At 42.2% G+C, this 14887-nt stretch overlaps 1 long non-coding RNA gene across 1 annotated transcript; it reads left to right on the plus strand.

Moving 5' to 3' along the window:
* Positions 1 to 1295: 1295 nt before the first annotated feature.
* On the plus strand, positions 1296 to 6472 carry LOC135181317 (uncharacterized). Its single transcript, XR_010304824.1, has 2 exons — positions 1296 to 1593; positions 5390 to 6472. It is a non-coding gene; the product is annotated as an uncharacterized LOC135181317 (long non-coding RNA).
* The last annotated feature ends 8415 nt before the right edge of the window (positions 6473 to 14887 follow it).

The raw sequence follows: 14887 nt of genomic DNA on the forward strand, positions 1-14887 counted from the left end.
CCCACTTTCTCAGTCTTAGATAAGTTTAAATATAGCTTTTTGGCAGCACTGTTATGATGAATGTATCTATTGCTATAGGCACTCCAAGACCAATTTTTCAGAGCTATCTAAGTACAGTTATTCAGGGAAAATGTGTTCACTATGTCCTGAGAGATTTTAATGAATAATGTCTGCCATTCACCTTTTAAATTAGGTAAATTGTGTCCAGCTCTGGGGCCCCCAACACAAGAGAGACAGGGACCTGCTGGAGTGGGTCAAGAGGAGGGCCACAAAGATGATCAGAAAGCTGGGGCACCTCCCCTACAAAGACAGGCTGAAAGAATCTGGGCTGTTCAGCCTGAGAAAGAGAGGGCTCTGGGAAGACTCTATAGCTCCTCCTCCTCCTTTCCTCTCCATCACCTTCCTTTTCCCCCATCTTTTCCTCTCCACCTCCCTCCTTTCAGCACCACCTCCCCTCTTCCACCATAGCTGTCCCTTTCACACCCCATTTTTTTTTTCCTCCCCTTTTATCCCCAAACTCAGAGCACCTGGGTTCTGTTGGAGTCTCCTCCCACCCCAGGTGTGACCACTTTCCCCTCCCTGCCCACTCCCCTTTATAATGAGCCCCAGGGAAGGCAGAAGTTCCAAGCTTGCCCATTGTGGGCAGAGGAATCCTCCTCGCATCATCACTGCTGGTGAGTCCCCCGTGGCGTGCACTGGGTGAATGGTGGAGGTGATTCAAAGGCCGGGGGGCCTGGTGGGCCCCCCGGCTAGGTAGGGTTAGGCTTCAGCTTCATGATCATTGTAACATCACTCACAGGTGCTGGCTGGGTCTCCACTTGTAAAACTGTAAAAGCTGCCAGGAGTGAAGCTGTGAAATATTTTGAGAAGCATTGAATTAGCATGGAGGAAACACCTGAGAATCCCTGACAAGGAAAATGGAATCGAATTCCAACCTCACTGGCTCTCTATGCCACCTCAGGTAAGTAACTCTGGTCTACTGTTGCTGGATTTTGTGTATCCAGTGTTTTCTCTAGGAATGCAGAAGATGGAGCTGGAGAAGCACTTCAGGCGTTAAAGAGAAACAGGTAAAGTATTTTAAAGAATTAAAATTCAAAGTTATCTTGAAAAAGTAAGCTGTGGTGTTGAGACTGCATTTCTGTAGAACCATTTTTCATTTTGATTTCAGAGACTTGTTCTATCTGACACAGGATCACAGGATGTCAGCCTTTGGAAGGGACCCCAAGAGCTCATTGCATCCTGCACCCCTGCCAGAGCAGGATAGTCTTGCTCAGGTCACAGAGGAACGCATCCAAAGGGGCCTTGAAATTCTCCAGAGAAGGAGACTCCACAACCTCTCTGGGCAGCCTGTTCCACTGCTCTGTAACCCTTACAGTAAAGAAGTTCCCTCTTGTGTTAAGGTGGAATCTCCTGTACTGCAGCTAACATCCATTGCTCTTTGTCCTAACACAGGGAGTAAGTGAGAAGAGCCTGTTCCTCTGCCTCCTGACACCAAACCCTCAGACACCAAACTTTGGCATTGAAACCAACTGAAAAAAAAACAAACCAACAGTGAAACAGGAGGCCAAGAACTGATGTGTGATGGTGGATGAGGTATCAGTGCCACTTCCACTTCTGAGAAAAGATAGAAAATGTTGGTTATGTCTACGCACAGATCTAGATAATGGGATCCAAAGTGCCCGCATTAAATCTTCTGATGACACTAAACTGAGCAGTGAGGTGGACATCTCAAAAGAGCAGTCTTACAGATGGTGGGCTAGCAAGAGCTCTTTGGAGCTTAATAATGACAAAGGTCAAGTCCTGCACCTGGGATGACATAACTGAAGAGCCTGGTACAGGCTAGGATGTGTGGGGTTGGGGAGCAGCCTTGCTGAAATGGACTTAGGTGTCCTGCTGGGTAACAAGCAGAATGGGAGTCAGCAGCATACTGTTGCAACACCAAAGGCGAATCAGTTCCTGGGCTACATTTGCAGGGGTGTTGCTACCAAACACAGGGATGTGATCATCCCACTCTGCTCAGTCCTTCTTGGGCCATACCTGAAGTATTCAAGAAAAAGGTGGACAAACTGCCAAGGGTACAGGGAAGGGTCACAAAGATAATCAAAGGCCTGAAGAACGTGCACTACAAAGAAAGATTTAAGTTATTTCTCTTCCCTGGGGACTCATCACAATATTCCAATAATTATACACTGGCTACAAAGAGGACAAAGGCTTTCTATTCTCAAGGAACCATGTAGAGAAGGGATAATGGGCACAAGTTACAGCAGGAGAGGTTTCATTTTTTCACAAGAGGTAATTTATTTATAGTGAGAGCAAACAATAAATGAAACAATCTCCCTGGTCATGTGGTAGTCTCTCCATCATCAGGGGTTTTCAGATGCAGCTGGACATGGTGCTAGATGGTCTCATCTATGCTCTCTCTCCTGCAGAAAGATGGACCAGATGGTCTTTCAAAGTCCCTTCCAACTGAAGTTCTATGAGTATGTGAATTACTCTCTGTCCTGTGCTATTTTTTCTTTCACCCACTCCATACCCAGAGTGAGATCTGGGAGCAGGATGGCCCATATGCTTTTGTGAGATTTCTCTTTTACTTTTTGGCCTGTCTGTTTCTATCTATTTCTGTTTGGGAAGACAGGTTGTGTGTGTATATGTCACACACAAATTAAATTTGCTGTGACCCTTTATACATCAAGCTATCTGTCTCACAACTAAGTTCCTCTCCTCCTGTTGTCAGTTTTTCTCTTAAAATCCATAGCAACAGTATCATCTTGTCAATCAAACATTTCACAAGTTTTGAGGCCTGAAAGCCTTATTAAAACATCTTCCCCGGCTTTGTGAGAAAGACAAATCTAAGCAACTTGCCTTATTTCTCCTCTCCTGAATCCAAAATACACATTAGTGAAATATACCCTCCAGATAAACACCTGTGTCTGACATGTAAAGCTCAGGGAGATACAACAGTCCTGGCAAACATTGCTAGTTTTTGGTCACTGTTAATTTTTTTCTATATTTAAGATTCTGTGTCTTGTTTCTAATTTGAATTTATGGGGTTTTTTTCTTCTGGGCTCTGTTTCTTGTTACGTCTTTCTTCTCTAAATTAAAGATCCATTTACCTGGTATTTCTCCCTGTGGAGATATTTAGGTTGTAAGACTCACCTCTTCATGGCCCTTTTTAAAGATAAACAGCTCGAGTTCTTTGTCTGATGAAATAAGTCTTTCAGCATGTAACAACTGAAAAGGGGGGGGGGGAGGGGGAGGATCTTCCTTTCTCTTCCTCAAACAACCAAAAGAAATTATATGGTTACTCAAAAGGGAGTCTCATAAGACGTTATAGTAATCTATACAATAGCAATTAAACTCCAAATATAGAAGATACCCAAAGAGGGATGGTTCTTCAGAAGATAGCTGAGAGGAGAGATGACATAAAGATAAAAGTTTTAAGATGCCTGATAAAGAGAAGATGAACATTCTCTGTTCAGAGAAAAGGCTGCTTAAAGAGTTGGTGTAGGAAGACTCAAGCATCCCTTATAGACAAGTAGTCATCATAAATAGAACAAAGCACACTGCACAGAAGTAGGGAGACGTCACCAACAAGATGTGGATGTAACATTAAAAGAAACACTGTTACTAAACAATCAGTCTGGGATTAGAAGTGATTCTCAATAAAGGTTGTGGAATCATCATCAGAGGAGTTATTCCAGTCATATTATGAGCTTTGAGATTAACACACTGTGATAGAAAACTACAGGGAATTATTGAAAGACATATGAAGTGCTTTCTAAAGCTGGAAATGCCTGCTTAGCTATTTTTGGCCACATCAAGCAAGCCTCCTTCATTTAGATACAAAGAAAGTGAAGCTGTTGTAACATGTAATGGGTGTCAGTGTGCCTTATTAGAAGTCAGTGTTTCAAATGACCTGAAAAAATTGGGTCTTCTTTGTTTGTTTTGCTCTTTTTTGTGTGTCATTTTTCCAAATTAAAACTCAGTAAATCAGCATCAAACTTGAAAATTAGGTGGAAGTATCACAGAATGTTAGGGGGTGGAAGGGACTTTGAAAGATCATTTAGTCCAACCCATGTGCCAGAGAAACTGCATTCTGATCTTCCCACTGTAGAATGGCCACATTGAGTTGAATCAGAAAACGTATCTGATGGCATCACAGTAATGGCAGATCAGCAATTGTCTTACCACTGGGCATTGCACCATTGTTAGCAGTAAATCAGTGGCAATCAAGCAATTAGTAGAGATCGTTAGGTGAATTCTAGATCTGTAGTGTGCTAAAACTGGCTTGAATAGAATCATAGAATAGAATCAACCAACCAGGTTGGAAGAGACCTCCAAGATCATCCAGTCCAACCTAGCACCCAGCCCTATCCAGTCAACTAGACCATGGCACCAAGTGCCTCATCCAGTCTTTTCTTGAAGACCCCCAGGGACGGTGCCTCCACCACCTCCCTGGGCAGCCCATTCCAATGGGAAATCACTCTCTCTGGGAAGAACTTCTTCCTAACATCCAGCCTATACCTACCCTGGCACAACTTGAGACTGTGTCCCCTTGTTCTATTGCTGGTTGCCTGGGAGAAGAGACCACCCCCCACCTGGCTACAAGGCCCCTTCAGGTAGTTGTAGACAGTAATAAGATCACCCCTGAGCCTCCTCTTCTCCAGGCTAAACAGGCCCAGCTCCCTCAACCTCTCCTCATGACAGAAAGACACACTGCTGGTTGGACATGCTGCTTTGAGCTAGAACAGAGCTAGTTCTGTTCAAGGATTTGAATTTTTTTGTCTCAGTTTATTCTCAGTGACAGCATTTTCTGAAGTTCAGGGCATGTTTTCACAATCACTGGCTGCTTCAAGCAGTGAGAATGCTAATGGAGGAGTTACTGCTAAAGGCTGAGCTGCAGAAAGGCTCTTGCTTAGATTTGCTCCTTCAGAGATTAAGGTCACTGGTAGATCTTATGTACAACACTGGGGATGCAGTAAATCAAAGGTGGCACCTGCAGGGAGGAACAGGACACTACTTCTGCAGAGAGGAATTGGAAACGGACCAACAAAGGATTCCATCCCATGGATATCATATTCAGCATAAAGCTGAGGGATCACAAGGGTCAAGCTCTCTTCTTCAATGGCTAGTGTCCAATGAAGACTCTACTCTGCCTTCAATTCTAACCTTTGTGCTCCTGAATTTGGTTCCTGTCTGGTGCTTTCTTAGTGGCTGCCCACAGCATCAGTGCTGCTGCTGCTGTAATCACCATCAGGGGTTTGGTTTCAATATCGGTTTTGCAATTATTTGTGTATATGTAATTTTATTGCTACTGTTTTGAATAAAAGTGTTCTAGTTTTCATTTCTAGTGAATCAGTCTCACTTATTCCCTTCCTCTACACTTTAGGAAGAGAGAGAGGTTCATAGAAAGACTGTCTGTGATCCAGCACATATCCAATGGAGGATACCTCTGAAAGGGAAAGAAAGGGACAGCTGAGATGGAAATGCAATGGCCCATCTGTGGTTAAGACTGGAAGATCACTGACCATTGAGATTAAACTGAGGACATGAAATTGCAGATTGCCAGAGACTCTACAACAGCAAAATACTGACTTTAATATGGGAAAGTACAATGATGATATAGAGCTAGCTTAAAATACCTTGTTCTTGCATGACTAACAAGTAGGCCCTTTATAACACAATGTGTCATTTTCAAAGACCTAAGGGCAATATTAGCAGATCAAAGACTTCAGTAAGTATTTATTTTCTGTGTTAGAACTGAATTCACCATTAATTTGCCATCTCTGTCTATATCTGGTCAATCTTTCATCCACACTTCCCTCTGATGGAGATGGGCACAGAAAGCTTGGCTAGGTGTATTGTTACAAGGACAACTTGAGCATTTCTGCTTTTTTTATGCCTGTGGTTGAAAACCAGTCACTAGCTCTTCATCTCCTATTGGTTCATTTTGAAATCTTGCACCTACATTGAATTTATAACAGAAGGGGAAAGGGAAATATTATACAAATGAATAATGTTCTTTTTTTTCTTTCATTATTGCAAAAATCATTCTGTTTAGGACACACTTTGAGAAGAATCAGAGCCTAATCTCAAGTCAGCATCACTCTTAATTTCATCTGTTTTTATTTGGGATGAAATGACTTACCTAAAACAAGTAACAATAAAAAGGCTTGAAATCCCAGGAAATGGATGGGTTCTGGTGTTCTATACATTGAATAAGTCTCATCTCTGATTTTTACTCCTCAGCTAGACTCAAAATAAGTGACCCTGTGAGTGGCCTGTCAACTCTTCAGGCTTGACAGAACTCCTTGCATGTTCTGCATTCTGGAAACTTGTCATATTTGTTGAAAATCTTGTTTAATTACTTGGAAAACATCAATACATTGTATTGTGGGTCTGTGTATGTTGGAGCTGTGAAGTAAGTGGAATCTGACAAAATCTAATCTCCCAGAAATAAAATAGAACATTATTTCTGGTTGTTATTTTTTAGGTAATTAATGGGTCTCAGTTGTCTGCAGATGTAGTTATAGCAATTAGTTCAGCTTAGCACTGGTCTCTAATTTCATACATCAATAAATGTTAGATCAGGACATGATCACTATCAAGCACAGGCATTGTTTACAGCATATCCATCTTCATAAACACTTGACTATGAACAGAATATCTTTCCATTGAGCTTTGCTTAAAACCATCCATCAGTATGACTTAGAAATACTGGAAATACTGGGGGGGAGTAAAAACAATAGATCTTCTACAAAATTAAAAATCAAAACACCAGTGCAAGGCATTCATTTTCTTCTAGTACTAAAGTACCTACATGAAACAGAAACTCAGTTGTCACAGGTCTCATATTTTTCTCCCAAAGAAGCTGCTGTTTGGAGAGGTAAGGGCATAAAGAGGGGTTAAAATGTGGGAAATGTGTGAAGACTGATGAGGGAAAGACAGAAACAAGAGTTTCACAGGAATTTAGTAATGAAGATAGGAATGTAAATCCAGTACTCACCTACAAACCATTAAGGGACAGGATAATTTGGTCTTCAGTCTTACATGAGAGGTGTGAAGAAGGAAGAAATCTGAGAAAGCAGCCACTTACACTTCCTAATGGAAGACCTTTCTATGTCTGTCCTCTACTCAGGCAAGACACTGAATACCATTCCTTCCTATGAAGGTACTTGAGCATGAAAGAAACTCATATTGAAGGTAATGTAGCACCATAGATACCTGGTGCTGGATACTATATGCCTTATAGACGGCTCCTCAACAGTGGCAATGCTAATAGCCACTGCAAAGCACATGGAATGGAGAACCTTATACTAGTGAGCATACACCATACAGTGGGACTACTGCCACAGACTTCACTGGTATTATTTTCTGTTATACAACATGATTAAAAATAAATATAAAAGCATGTAGGGAGGACTCAGATATTATTTTATTGGACAGGAAGAATATCCAGTGTTTAAGAGGATAGCCATCAACAATACATAGCAGTATGTTTCTTCTACTTACAGATCTGGGACACCACAAAATGCTTCTGATTGCCACAGTTTTGCTGTTTCCCATTGAAAATACCATTTCAGCTTTGTTTCACAACTTTTTAATACAAATAAACTCATTTGGAGATAGCCAGACATCTATTTCCCCCTGGGGTCATTAGACATAAGTAAGCAACCACTCTGCACATTTCAGCAGGTTCTTATTCCAAATAGCTGTATTAGGAAGGTTGTTCGTTACCAGAAGAGACATTAGAAAACAGGGAAGAGAAAATACTTACGTACAACAATTTCCTCTTTCTCCTCCTCAAATGAGGGGGAAAAACTGTTAAGCTGACATTTGTGATAATAAACTATGGCAGGTGAATTAGGCAAAGAGTTAATTAAAATCTGGGAGTTCATTAATGAGATCCACCACACATTAAAGATCATTACTCCATCTGAAATGAGTAAAACACACCAGAAACTGGTCTCTAATTATTCTCTGGGGTGTTTTGCTGACATGTCACATAAGTCATTCAATGTTAGGCAAATAATCCACTGATCTCTGTATTTACTGTGATTATTACAGAATTGTGGCAAGTTAAGCTGTAGATGGGAGATTCCTTTCTAACAGATTTCCTCCCAGCCACCTATTCATCTGTTTTTATCTGGCTCCTTATGTCCCTTAATTAGGTCATTTGTGATAATAATAATTTCCGATCCACTTTTAATGGGTTGCTTTCATCTAGCAAACTAAAGAGTTTTTTCTAAGTGCCCTCAGGTATTAGAGTGTGAGGCCCCAGAAAGCTGTCTTTCTGGGCTGCTGACACTTGTGTTGTGTGGCCATGGGCAAAGTTGGGTCAAAACAATTCAAGTTGTCAATTGGAACTATAAACTTTGCAGCAAGACCTATCCAATGGCTGAGATGTCAGTCAGGAGCTATAATAACCATCTACAGGGGTAACTGAGCAAACACTTAGTAGTCAGTGAATAATGTGTCTTGTCACTAGGTTTTTAGAAAGATCAAGCCCTGAATCAGCACTGATTGGTGGCAAATGCAAAGTGGATTGACATTTGTGTCTCTGGTTGCACTAATTCATCCTAAATTTTGCAGGGAGGCTTTTATATGATGGTATAGTGGGGAATTCTATCTCACATTCAGATTAGTTAAGTCTTGCCTGTTGATTCTTTGTACTGCTTTTATTCATAAACACCTTGGAGGAGCATTGTCTCAGCTAAAGCTTGATTTTTCATGCCTTACCATCACTATCTGAGAGCACTCTTCTTCCTTCCCTTTCACAAACATGTTTTTCTACATATCTCCTCCACCTCTGTACCTTACCAGACTCTCTATCTTCCCTCTGCTCAGCCTTACTCCCACCTTCATCTCCAGCCTTTTGAAGCTGTCACCTTTCCAAATCTGTACTGCACTTCCAATTCTGCCAGATATTTTTCATCCAGCATGCTACAGGCCAGGTTCTGTCAGCAGTAAGACTCTGAAGTCCCTCATTTCATGTTTAGCTTCGGTAGCTAATCTCAGGGCTTTTGGTATGAGTGAGATTGGTTCTTCCTGCAAGTCTTTTTACTTACTGTAGAGATCTCTTCAGAAGTCAAATTACAAATCAACAGAGACCAGACTGCTATGATATCTTAAAATGATGCCTGAAGTGAAAACCCGAGAGCAGAATTTTGTCTGCTTATGTAGCAAAATTCAGGACAATTTTCTTTCAATTTTAGTTTCAGAAAACATTTTTATTGTGTTTCATCTAGGAGCTAATAGTTGAAAATGATTGCTATCTTCTCTGTAGACCAATGATGTCTTAATCTCAGAAACTGCTGACCTTCTATAAACTTCTCACTGGCAGTACAGTGCTCTAAAGAGCAAATGTAAGCCTGCTGTCAGCTGGTGTGCTGCTTTGAGGCTCTTTAAGCATTTTTTATACATAGTCCATAAGATGTCAGCCAGCCCCAGGAATTAGGACCAGTGCCTCAAAGAAAGGGGAATGATGCTTGTAGGGGATTCACTTCTCAGAGGAATATAGAGACCAATGTGTCAGGCAGACCCCTCTCACAAGGAGGTGTGCTGCCTACCTGGAGCCTGGGAAAATTCCTAGCCTGGTGTGCTCTATGAAATATTGCCCATTACTGATCTTCCATGCAGGAGGACAAGAAATAATTACTGTTAGTCCCAGAACAATCAAAATAGAGTTCAGAGCCTTGGGATGAGTGGTACAGGCTCAGGAGCACAAACCATCTTCTCTTCTATTATTCCAACCGACAGCAGAGACATTGGATTAAGCAGCCATATACTGTCTTTTAATGCATGGCTCTGTGGATGATGTCACCACCATAAATTTGGATTCTTTGACAATGACACACCTTGAGTACTGTGTCCAGTTCTGGGCTCCTCAATTCAAGAGAGATGTTCAAGTGTGGAATGTATCCAGAGAAGGGCAACAAAGCTGGTGAGAGGCCTGGAACACCAACCCTAAGAGGAGAGGCTGAGGGAACTGGGGGTGTGCAGCCTGGAGAGGGGTGACCTCATTGCTGTCTACAACTACCTGAAGGGAGGCTGTAGCCAGGTGGGGGTTGGTCTCTTCTCCCAAGCATCCAGCAGCAGAACAAGGGGACACAGTCTCAAATTGTGCCAGGAGAGGTCTAGGCTGGATGTTAGGAGGAAGTTCTCCCCAGAGAGAGTGATTTGCCATTGGAATGGGCTGTCCAGGGAGGTGGTGGAGTCACCGTTCCTGGAGGTGTTCAAGGAAAGCCTGTATGAGGCACCCGGTGCCATGGTCTAGTTGATTGGATAGGGCTGGATGTGTTTAAGGCCAGGTTGCATAAGGCTTTGAGTGACCTGTTCTAGTGGGAGGTGTTCCTGCCCATGGTGGGGGGTTGGAACAAGATGATCTTTGAGGTCCCTTCCACCCTAAACCTTTCTATGATTCTATGCAAGTCTCACTCTGCACAGAAGTCCACTGACCATAATTTCTAAACCTGTCCTGTGTGCTGCACATGCTGTGATTAATTGAATAACCAATGCAAACATTATTCACCTCTCATTCAAAAATCATGATTTAGATTGCAAAAACATATTGGAATCAATTTTCAGGTATTACTTGATGTTATTTGTCTCACAATTTCTGTTCTAGTGAACTTGGCCCATTTCTGGGAATTGGATTTCCCTTTTTTCAAAGGGAGCTCTGATTGTACCTACTATTTTTGTTCTGCTTCAGAAATCTGAGAGCTTGATTTATTTGAGGAAAGAGAAAATCTAATAAAACGTATCAGAAAGGCAGAAGCAGTAATATTTACTGAATAGGAAACATGTGCAGGACTTACTGTAGTTGATGGCTCATCTGAACTAGAATCCTCCATCCATCCATCATTACCTGCCTATCTCCTTGAATGCATCTTATGATGATTCTGCATTAAAATTTCAGGCCATGAAAAAAAATAGTTAGAAAAACCCAAACAAACTAAAAAAGGCCAAATTAAAAATATGAACAAAGGAAAAGAAGAAAGCAAAGGAGGAAAAGAAGAAAGCAAAGGAGGAAAAAAAAGCCCCAGGCTCTGGAATTAACACACCACTGTATGTTAGAAATTGATACTAGTATAGAAGCTACATCCAAACAGAGCTCTTCCCAGATGTATTAAGCAGAAACATCACTGCACAGACGGTTTGTAGAACCATGGAATCAGAGAATGGTTTGCATTGGAAGTGATGACCTTTAGAGATGTGGTGGAGAGTCCCAAAGGGCACAAAGTGGGCTTGAGCATGTCCTGTCTTGTCCAGACGTATTTACCTACCTGCCTGCCTGCATTGCAGCCAGGGGCAGGAGAACAGCACGAGGAACCCCAGGCAGCCCAGTCCGGTTCAATCCGGTTGCCTGAGGGCAGTTTCAAGAGGCCCACGCCCCTGTCGCGTGCAAGGCCTGTGCGCCGCCATTTTAGGCAGGCAGCAGCCTGTGAGTTCTGCCATTTTGGGTCTATTTGGGTGATTCCAGAGGTGATTGTGTGATTGTGTGGACAATGAGGCCATTAGCCTCGGCCATTGTCCTATAGAAGGGGGTGAACAGGTGCATAAGGAGCTTGTGTGCTCCTTCCTTCCTCGCTCACCTGCCACTTGCTCGCCGGCCCCTCACCTCAGCCGGCTCAAGCCGGCTCAAGCCGCCTCAGCCGCCTCAGTCACCACAGCCACCTCAGCCACCACACCAGCAGCTGATTGCACTTTGCAGCCCGCGTGGCATTCACCACAGGACTTCTGCTGAATGTTCTCCTGCCTGTGTTTTGGGCCACAGACACGTCTGAGGACTGGTGAGTACTCTGAATTCTTTATTCAGGTTGCTAAAGGAATTTAATTAAGCTCACAAGCGGTGGATGAAGCAGCCAGACTCTATCAGAGACATCTCTAAAACCTTTCCATTGCATAGAGACATTCTGTAACATAGCTCTGCTAACCGCATCCAAGAACTTGTGTGGAGAGTTGAAATGAGTTTGGGGGAATTATTTTGCCTATATTAATAAATTATTTAACAACTTTTGAATCGGCCTCATTGCATTTCACCCCAAACTCAGATTTCAACTAGCCCCCTTCATAACAAGAGATCATCTAGTTCCAACTTCCCTGCCAGGGACATCTCCCCTACCATGGACATCTTTCACTAGAGATCAAGTTGCTCAAAAACCTCATCCAACCTGTCCTTGAACACTTCCAAGGACAGAGTGTCCACAGCTCCTTTGGATGACTTATTCCAATGTCTCACCACACTCATAAAAAAATGTCTTCTTTATATCCAATCTAAACCTACACTCTTTGATGCTAAAACTGTTACCCCTCATTCTGTCACTACAAGCTCCAACAAAAATCTCTGTCTTTCTTATGAAGTCCCTTTCTATATTGAAAGGCTGCAATAAGTTCTCTCTTCTGCAGCCTTCTCCAGGCTGAACAACCAAGCTGATCTACTCCTGCAATGGATGGCACTCCACAACTCCAGTCTCTGCCCTGAGAGTCAGGAACTGAACAGATGTGGGAAGTGCAATTTTTAGTGAAAAGAGAGGCAGAAAAAGGGGGTGCCTCGGCCTTTTTTATGTCAGTTGTCACAAAATTTCCTGTCTGATTAATTGTGAGGGTACATTTTCTTTAATCTCCATTTTTCTGACTAATGTACTGTAGAAGCCCTTACTATTATTCATGTACCTTGCCAAATTTAGCTCCAGCTCTGCCTGGTCCCATCCTTACACTCCTGTGCTAGTTTGAAGCAAGCTAGAATGTTTTGGTAACAGAACTAGATAACGGGCAGTGAAATGAAAACAACTGATGTCAACTTCTCTCACAGTCTCGCTGAGAGCTCTGGGAAGAAGAAGTAAACATTCTCCATTTTGTTTCTCACTCTGGCTTTTGCCTTAGACCTGGTCACATCTCATTAACCCTGCTCCCACTAACCTTGCTCCCTAACCTCTTGGCTGCACCTCTTTTCTTCCTGAGAACTGGGGTAAGGTTGAGAGGGCCAGGGGGAGGTGTTGGGGTGGTTTGAAAGCCCCTCCTGGGGACTTAGGTTTCTGGGAGGGGAGTTGTGCTTTTGTATTGTTTATCCTTTGTATATTTCTGTATATAATTGTATATAACTGTATATATTGTAAATAGCTGCTTGTAAATTCTGCTAGCTGTAAATAAATTGCTTCATCTATATTCCCAGGGTCCGTCTGAGTTAGCTGGGGCAAATACAAAAGTGTGGGGGGGTGAGGTAACCCCCAAACCATCACAACTCCCAAGAAGTATTCTGTTCTTGTCAAGATACTTGTGCCTGCCTATGCACTTTCTTCATGTGTTTCACTATGATCAAGAGGTCCTTACTAGCCCATGCTGGTCTTCTGCCTTCTGTACTCAATTTCTTGCACATTGCAAATGAGAGTTCTTATGATCTAAGAAAAATGTCTTTGACTAGCTGCCAGCTCTCTTCTGCTACTTTACTCGTGAGGGTAGTTTCCCAGTTCAACATGCATCTTGTCCCAAGATAGTCAAGAGCCAGCCAGGACTAATATATTCAGTCTCAGAAGGGAAGATTCTTACTGCTCCCACAGTGAAGAGACAGACTCTTTAAAATCAAAAGCTACATTATCCAAGGGATTTAGTAGTTGATGTTGTTCAAAGGGTTTAGTACTTCATGAAGGTTGATTTACACTCAATTAGAGTTAAAGAAGGAAGAAATAGCTTCCAACCACAATGATACAGGTTTTTCCAGTGTGTATGGGTTATTATCTTCCACTATGAACCAGATCCCCAAGTGATGAAGCAGCAGATAAAATGCAGGGGTTTATATCAGATCACACACATAGGGGGAAAAAAAGTATTTCACTCAATTTTAACATCACTATTTCCTTCAGTTATTCTTCTGATAGTGTAACAGGCACTTAAAATCATGATGTTTCCATTGTATTGCAGAAAGCTGCTGAAGGCTATTAGAGACGTCAATGACAGCTCTAGTTTTGGAAGTTCCTTCAAGTCAAGTCATCACAGACTGAAATACTGTTCTAGAGGAGTATGACCCAATTCTTGCTCTCTTCTTGTACTTGATCCTAGGAAAATGCTGTTGGTTGCTCTCAGGCACAGGAAATGGGTTAGGCAGATCTTTGGTCTGACCTAGAGCATTTGTTCTCATACTATACTCTTCTTTACTAACTGTGTGAAGATTGGCTGCAGCAGTGAAAGCCAAAAGCTGTAGAAGCTAGAACACTGGAAGGTGACTGAAGAATGCTCAGAAACTGCAGAGGTGGATCATCTCTGCATACGAATGTAAGGCAAGCATGAGACTTCAGTATTCACTCTTCCATACGTGGGTGGCAATCCAGTCATTGAGCAGAGGTGACTGAGGTCCTTGAACTATTTATTTCCCTGCTGATACAGCAATGCTACATCATGATATATGAAACTACATGACTCTTCATGGTAGGGTAACATCAAGCAACACTGGAGCTTGCTTTTTAGCTTTTCAGTTAATAGGGATGGGTCATGTTGCTCTTGATTTGTAGAATCATTCTTTACGGAATGCAACATTTCTTCTACATTCAAAAAGGAATAAATTAAAGACTATTATGACTTTGTGTAAATGAAGACAGAAAACATCCAGTACTGCTGGACAACATCCCAAAACACCTCTTTGATGTTGTTGTGCTATCCTAATCCTGAGTTATGTTTCAGCTCTAGCTGCACATTTTATGTTCGTAAGTCTTCTTGCAGCTCACTAGCTAGTGATTCTTGTCCAGGCAACACGAGTCCTAAACACCTTACCACAGAAATACTGGCATCATGTATTACCAGTGCCAAGAGGAGACACAAGTGAAGTCATCCAACTTCTGCAACATTTTCTGTTGTCATGCACGAGAGAAGAAACAATTGGCTCTGAAGACAT

Source organism: Pogoniulus pusillus, chromosome 14, assembly GCF_015220805.1.
Source record: "Pogoniulus pusillus isolate bPogPus1 chromosome 14, bPogPus1.pri, whole genome shotgun sequence".
In the NCBI taxonomy this organism is placed as follows: domain Eukaryota; kingdom Metazoa; phylum Chordata; class Aves; order Piciformes; family Lybiidae; genus Pogoniulus; species Pogoniulus pusillus.